The 8,011-nt window shown below is 45.4% G+C and overlaps 1 protein-coding gene across 1 annotated transcript in view; it reads right to left on the bottom strand.

Moving 5' to 3' along the window:
* LOC135544383 (SWI/SNF-related matrix-associated actin-dependent regulator of chromatin subfamily A containing DEAD/H box 1B-like) overlaps window positions 1-8,011 on the bottom strand; it is a 48,012-nt gene that overhangs the window by 35,740 nt on the left and 4,261 nt on the right. The window lies entirely within an intron of this gene.

The following is an 8,011-nucleotide window of genomic DNA, read 5'->3' as shown; positions in this document are numbered from 1 at the left end:
AGAAAACCAAAGAAATGCAACATCAGAAGCAAAAATCAAAATGTTTCTGACAAATGGTTTGATAATGAATGTGAAACAATTAGAAAACACTTGAGACAAATGTCAAACAAAAAACATAAGCAGCAAAACAACCCAGAGCTACGATATGAATACTTTGAAACTCTGAAACAGTATAAACAAACACTGAAACGCAAGAAATTTAATTATACCAACAGGACACTTGATGAAATTGAAAACGCAATTGACCAAAATCAGTTCTGGGAAAAATCAGTTCAATTTAAGCACAACAAAGCCACAAGAATTAGCAATACAAGATGTAGGAATTTGGAAAACTTATTTTGATAATCTATACAAAAACATCCCACAAAAAGACTTGCAACAGAACCAATTAGAAATTAAAGAAAAATTGAACATCCTTGAATCAGTCATTAAAAACAACCAAAATCCATTAGATTACCCAATAACCCAACAAGAACTAAATGAAAAGCTAAAATCTATTAAATCAAAGAAGGCTTGTGGTCTAGACAACATCAGAAATGAAATGCTGAAAAACAGCACACCTGAGTTGCAAAATGCTGTGCTTAAATTGTTCAACATGGTTTTAACTTCTGGCTGCTTCCCTGATGTCTGGAACCAGGGGCTCATCTCCCCTATCCACAAAAGTGGAGACAAATCAGACCCTAATAATTACAGGGGAATTTGCGTAAACAGTAACTTGGGAAAGATTTTCTGTAGCATTTTGAATTCAAGAATTCAAACCTTTCTTCAAGAAAAAAATGTAATAAGTAAATGTCAAATTGGCTTTCTCCCTAACCATCGCACTACTGACCATATATACACCTTACACACACTAATTAATAAACACGTCCACCAAAAAAAAGAGGGCAAAATCTTTGCTTGCTTTATTGACTTTAAAAAAGCATTTGATTCGATTTGGCACGAAGGGCTATTCTACAAAATTCTACAAAGTGGACTTGGTGGTAAGGTATATGACTTAATAAAATGTATGTACACAGAAAACAAGTGTGCAATAAAAATCAAAAACCAAAGAACAGAATTTTTTCACAATGTCGAGGTGTGAGACAAGGCTGCAGTTTGAGTCCAAATCTTTTCAACATTTATATCAATGAATTAGCAGACATGTTGGACCAATCTCCAGCCCCAGGACTCACACTATTTGACACAGAGGTGAAATACCTGCTATATGCTGATGACGTGGTACTTCTATCACCAACCAAAGAAGGTCTTCAACAGAAAATTAATATTCTGGAGCAATATTGCCATAATTGGGCCCTGGCAGTAAATTTCCAAAAAACTAAAATCATGATTTTCCAAAAAAAACCCAGATGTCAGAAACACAAATATAAATTCACCCTGAACAACACCTTAATTGAACACACAAAAAATTACACCTATCTTGGTCTGACCATATCTGCATCGGGAAACTTTAATATGGCAGTGAATGCACTCAAAGAAAAAGCCCGCAGAGCAATGTATGCAATAAAAATAAAATTATTCAAAATCAACATCCCAATTAGAATTTGGACTAAAATATTTGACAGTGTAATCCTACCAATAGCTCTTTATGGAAGTGAGGTTTGGGGGCCACTCAATAAACTGGACTTTAAAATGTGGGACAAACATCCAATTGAAGCCCTACATGCAGAATTCTGTCGGAAAATCCTACAAGTCCAGAGAAATACACCAACTAATGCATGTAGGGCAGAATTGGGCCGTTTTCCAGTAATAATGAAAATACAGAAAAGATCATTAAAATTTTGGCTACATCTGAATTCAAGTCCAAATTCAAGTCTGCAATTTAAATCACTTCAAACCCAAGAGCTGAGCCCAGAAACGAGCCCTCTTAGTCAGCTGGTGTTGGACCTCACCAACCAAGCTGACACCAGCACTGCTTCAAAAGAAAGAATTCCAATAAGCAAAATCATGAACCAATCAAAGGAATCATATTTACAACATTGGAAAAATGAAACAAAATCCCAAAGCCGACTAAATTGCTATCTGACCCTAAACAGAGAATATGAATTGGCTGATTATCTCTACTCTGTCAGAGATACGAAGCAGAGACAGATCCTTACCAAGTACAGGCTGAGTGACCACCGATTGGCAATAGAAACCGGCAGACATAAAAAGACATGGCTACCCAAAGAGGAGCGTGTATGTGGTCACTGCATAACAGGGGAGGTAGAGACAGAGATGCACTTTCTCCTTTACTGTGATAAATATTCCTCACAAAGAGATTCATTATTCACAGAAATTACTAAACATATTCCAAATTTTTACAAATTGAACCCAGAGGAAAAACTAAGAATACTCATGGGCGAAGGAGCAATGGCTCCTCTTGCAGCCAAATATGTATTTTCCTGCCATAGCCTGAGGGACACTGAATAATAACATCTGCATAGTAAGCAGTAACTTAATTGTTATTGCTATTATTGTTATTACTGTAATTATTATTATTTTTGTATTTAATTTTGTATTATTATTTACTACACTTTTATATTTTATATTTGCTATCATTTAGAATTTTGTTACAATGTATATTGTATACATTGTTGCTTTGGCAATATTGACACAATGTTTTTCATGCCAATAAAGCAGCTTGAATTTGAATTTGAATTTGAAAAAATTTGAGAGAGAGACACCACGAAACACACGAGAGAGAGAGAGAGACACCACGAAACACACGAGAGAGAGACAGAGACACCACGAAACACACGAGAGAGACACCACGAAACACACACGAGAGAGAGAGAGAGACACCACGAAACACACACGAGAGAGAGAGAGAGACACCACGAAACACACACGAGAGAGAGAGAGAGAGACACCACGAAACACACACGAGAGAGAGAGAGAGAGACACCACGAAACACACACGACAGAGAGAGAGAGAGAGAGACACCACGAAACACACACGAGAGAGAGAGAGACACCACGAAACACACAAGAGAGAGAGAGAGACACCACGAAACACACGAGAGAGAGAGAGAGAGAGAGACCACGAAACACACACGAGAGAGAGAGAGAGACACCACGAAACACACGAGAGAGAGAGAGAGACACCACGAAACACACACGAGAGAGAGAGAGACACCACGAAACACACACGAGAGAGAGAGAGACACCACGAAACACACGAGAGAGAGAGAGAGAGAGACACCACGAAACACACGAGAGAGAGAGAGAGACACCACGAAACACACGAGAGAGAGAGAGAGAGAGAGACACCACGAAACACACGAGAGAGAGAGACACCACGAAACACACGAGAGAGAGAGACACCACGAAACACACGAGAGAGAGAGAGAGACACCACGAAACACACGAGAGAGAGAGAGAGACACCACGAAACACACGAGAGAGAGAGAGAGAGACACCACGAAACACACGAGAGAGAGAGAGAGACACCACGAAACACACGAGAGAGAGAGAGACACCACGAAACACACGAGAGAGAGAGAGACACCACGAAACACACGAGAGAGAGAGAGACACCACGAAACACACGAGAGAGAGAGAGAGAGACACCACGAAACACACACGAGAGAGAGAGAGACACCACGAAACACACACGAGAGAGAGAGACACCAAGAAACACACGAGAGAGAGAGACACCACGAAACACACGAGAGAGAGAGAGACACCACGAAACACACGAGAGAGAGAGAGACACACCACGAAACACACGAGAGAGAGAGAGACACCACGAAACACACGAGAGAGAGAGACACCACGAAACACACGAGAGAGAGAGAGACACCACGAAACACACGAGAGAGAGAGAGACACCACGAAACACACGAGAGAGAGAGAGAGACCACGAAACACACGAGAGAGAGAGAGACACCACGAAACACGAGAGAGAGAGACACCACTAAACACACGAGAGAGAGAGACACCACTAAACACACGAGAGAGAGAGACACCACTAAACACACGAGAGAGAGAGAGACACCACTAAACACACGAGAGAGAGAGAGACACCACTAAACACACGAGAGAGAGAGAGACACCACGAAACACACGAGAGAGAGAGACACCACGAAACACGAGAGAGAGAGACACCACGAAACACACGAGAGAGAGAGACACCACGAAACACACGAGAGAGAGAGACACCACGAAACACACGAGAGAGAGACACCACGAAACACACGAGAGAGAGACACCACGAAACACACGAGAGAGAGAGACACCACGAAACAAGGGAGAGAGAGAGAGAGAGACACCACGAAACACACGAGAGAGAGAGAGAGAGAGACACCACGAAACACACGAGAGAGACACCACGAAACACACGAGAGAGAGAGACACCACGAAACACACAAGAGAGAGAGAGACACCACGAAACACACGAGAGAGAGAGAGAGAGACACCACGAAACACACAAGAGAGAGAGAGAGACACCACGAAACACACAAGAGAGAGAGAGACACCACTAAACACACGAGAGAGAGAGACACCACGAAACACACAAGAGAGAGAGAGAGACACCACTAAACACACGAGAGAGAGAGAGAGAGAGACACCACTAAACACACGAGAGAGAGAGAGAGACACCACTAAACACACGAGAGAGAGAGAGAGAGAGACACCACTAAACACACGAGAGAGAGAGACACCACTAAACACACGAGAGAGAGAGAGACACCACTAAACACACGAGAGAGAGAGAGAGAGACACCACTAAACACACGAGAGAGAGAGAGAGAGACACCACTAAACACACGAGAGAGAGAGAGAGAGAGACACCACTAAACACACGAGAGAGAGAGAGAGACACCACGAAACACACGAGAGAGAGAGAGAGACACCACGAAACACACGAGAGAGAGAGAGAGACACCACGAAACACATGAGAGAGAGAGAGACACCACGAAACACACGAGAGAGAGAGAGAGAGAGACACCAGGAAAAACACGAGAGAGAGAGAGAGACACCACAAAACACACGAGAGAGAGACCACGAAACACACGAGAGAGAGAGACACCACGAAACACACGAGAGAGAGACACCACGAAACACACGAGAGAGAGAGAGACACCACGAAACAAGGGAGAGAGAGAGAGAGAGAGACACCACGAAACACACGAGAGAGAGAGAGAGAGAGAGAGAGAGAGACACCACGAAACACACGAGAGAGACACCACGAAACACACGAGAGAGAGAGACACCACGAAACACACGAGAGAGAGAGAGAGAGACACCACGAAACACACGAGAGAGAGAGAGAGACCACGAAACACAAGAGAGAGAGAGAGACACCACGAAACACACGAGAGAGAGAGACACCACTAAACACACGAGAGAGAGAGACACCACTAAACACACGAGAGAGAGAGACACCACTAAACACACGAGAGAGAGAGAGAGACACCACTAAACACACGAGAGAGAGAGAGAGACACCACTAAACACACGAGAGAGAGAGAGAGACACCACGAAACACACGAGAGAGAGAGAGAGACACCACGAAACACACGAGAGAGAGAGAGAGACACCACGAAACACACGAGAGAGAGAGAGACACCACGAAACACGAGAGAGAGAGAGAGACACCAGGAAACACACGAGAGAGAGAGAGAGACACCAGGAAAAACACGAGAGAGAGAGAGAGACCACGAAACACACGAGAGAGAGAGAGACCACGAAACACACGAGAGAGAGAGAGAGACACCACGAAACACACGAGAGAGAGAGAGACACCACGAAACACACGAGAGAGAGAGACACCACGAAACACACGAGAGAGAGAGAGAGACACCACGAAACACACGAGAGAGAGAGAGAGACACCATGAAACACACGAGAGAGAGACACACCACGAAACACACGAGAGAGAGAGAGAGAGAGACACCACGAAACACACGAGAGAGAGAGAGAGAGAGAGACACCACGAAACACACGAGAGAGAGAGAGACACCACGAAACACACGAGAGAGAGAGAGAGACACCACGAAACACACGAGAGAGAGAGACCACGAAACACACGAGAGAGAGAGACCACGAAACACACGAGAGAGAGAGACCATGAAACACACGAGAGAGAGAGAGAGTCACCACGAAACACACGAGAGAGAGAGACAGAGACACCACGAAACACACGAGAGAGAGACACCACGAAACACACAAGAGAGAGAGAGACACCACGAAACACACAGAGAGAGAGAGAGACACCACGAAACACACGAGAGAGAGAGAGAGAGAGACCACGAAACACACAAGAGAGAGAGACACCACGAAACACGAGAGAGAGAGAGACACCACTAAACACACGAGAGAGAGAGACACCACTAAACACACGAGAGAGAGAGAGACACCACTAAACACACGAGAGAGAGAGAGAGACACCACTAAACACACGAGAGAGAGAGAGAGACACCACTAAACACACGAGAGAGAGAGAGAGAGACACCACTAAACACACGAGAGAGAGAGAGAGACACCACGAAACACACGAGAGAGAGAGAGAGACACCACGAAACACACGAGAGAGAGAGAGAGACAACACGAAACACACGAGAGAGAGAGAGAGAGAGACACCAGGAAACACACGAGAGAGAGAGAGAGAGAGACACCAGGAAAAACACGAGAGAGAGAGAGACACCACAAAACACACGAGAGAGAGAGAGACCACGAAACACACGAGAGAGAGAGAGACCACGAAACACACGAGAGAGAGAGACACCACGAAACACACGAGAGAGAGAGACACCACGAAACACACGAGAGAGAGACACCACGAAACACACGAGAGAGAGAGACACCACGAAACAAGGGAGAGAGAGAGAGAGAGAGACACCACGAAACACACGAGAGAGAGAGAGAGAGAGAGACACCACGAAACACACGAGAGAGACACCACGAAACACACGAGAGAGAGAGACACCACGAAACACACAAGAGAGAGAGAGAGACACCACGAAACACACGAGAGAGAGAGAGAGAGAGACCACGAAACACAGAAGAGAGAGAGAGACACCACGAAACACGAGAGAGAGAGAGACACCACTAAACACACGAGAGAGAGAGACACCACTAAACACACGAGAGAGAGAGAGACACCACTAAACACACGAGAGAGAGAGAGACACCACTAAACACACGAGAGAGAGAGAGACACCACTAAACACACGAGAGAGAGAGAGAGAGACACCACGAAACACACGAGAGAGAGAGAGAGACACCACGAAACACACGAGAGAGAGAGAGAGACACCACGAAACACACGAGAGAGAGAGAGACACCACGAAACACACGAGAGAGAGAGAGAGACACCAGGAAACACACGAGAGAGAGAGAGAGAGAGAGACACCAGGAAAAACACGAGAGAGAGAGAGAGACACCACAAAACACACGAGAGAGAGAGAGACCACGAAACACACGAGAGAGAGAGAGACCACGAAACACACGAGAGAGAGAGAGAGACACCACGAAACACACGAGAGAGAGAGACACCACGAAACACGAGAGAGAGAGAGAGAGAGACACCACGAAACACACGAGAGAGAGAGAGAGAGACACCATGAAACACACGAGAGAGAGACACACCACGAAACACACGAGAGAGAGAGAGAGAGAGAGACACCACGAAACACGAGAGAGAGAGAGACACCACGAAACACACGAGAGAGAGAGAGAGACACCACGAAACACACGAGAGAGAGAGACCACGAAACACACGAGAGAGAGAGACCACGAAACACACGAGAGAGAGAGACCACGAAACACACGTTTGAGAGAGAGAGACCACGAAACACACGAGAGAGAGACCACGAAACACACGAGAGAGAGAGACAGAGACACCACTAAACACACGAGAGAGAGAGAGTCACCACGAAACACACGAGAGAGAGAGACACCACGAAACACACGAGAGAGAGAGACACCACGAAACACACGAGAGAGAGAGACACCACGAAACACACGAGAGAGAGAGACACCACGAAACAAGGGAGAGAGAGAGAGACACCACGAAACACACGAGAGA

The sequence above is a fragment of the Oncorhynchus masou genome, chromosome 8, assembly GCF_036934945.1.
Source record: "Oncorhynchus masou masou isolate Uvic2021 chromosome 8, UVic_Omas_1.1, whole genome shotgun sequence".
In the NCBI taxonomy this organism is placed as follows: Eukaryota; Metazoa; Chordata; class Actinopteri; order Salmoniformes; family Salmonidae; genus Oncorhynchus; species Oncorhynchus masou.
Note: the sequence above shows the minus strand (reverse complement) of the source record. Positions and strands in the feature narration are given on the sequence as shown.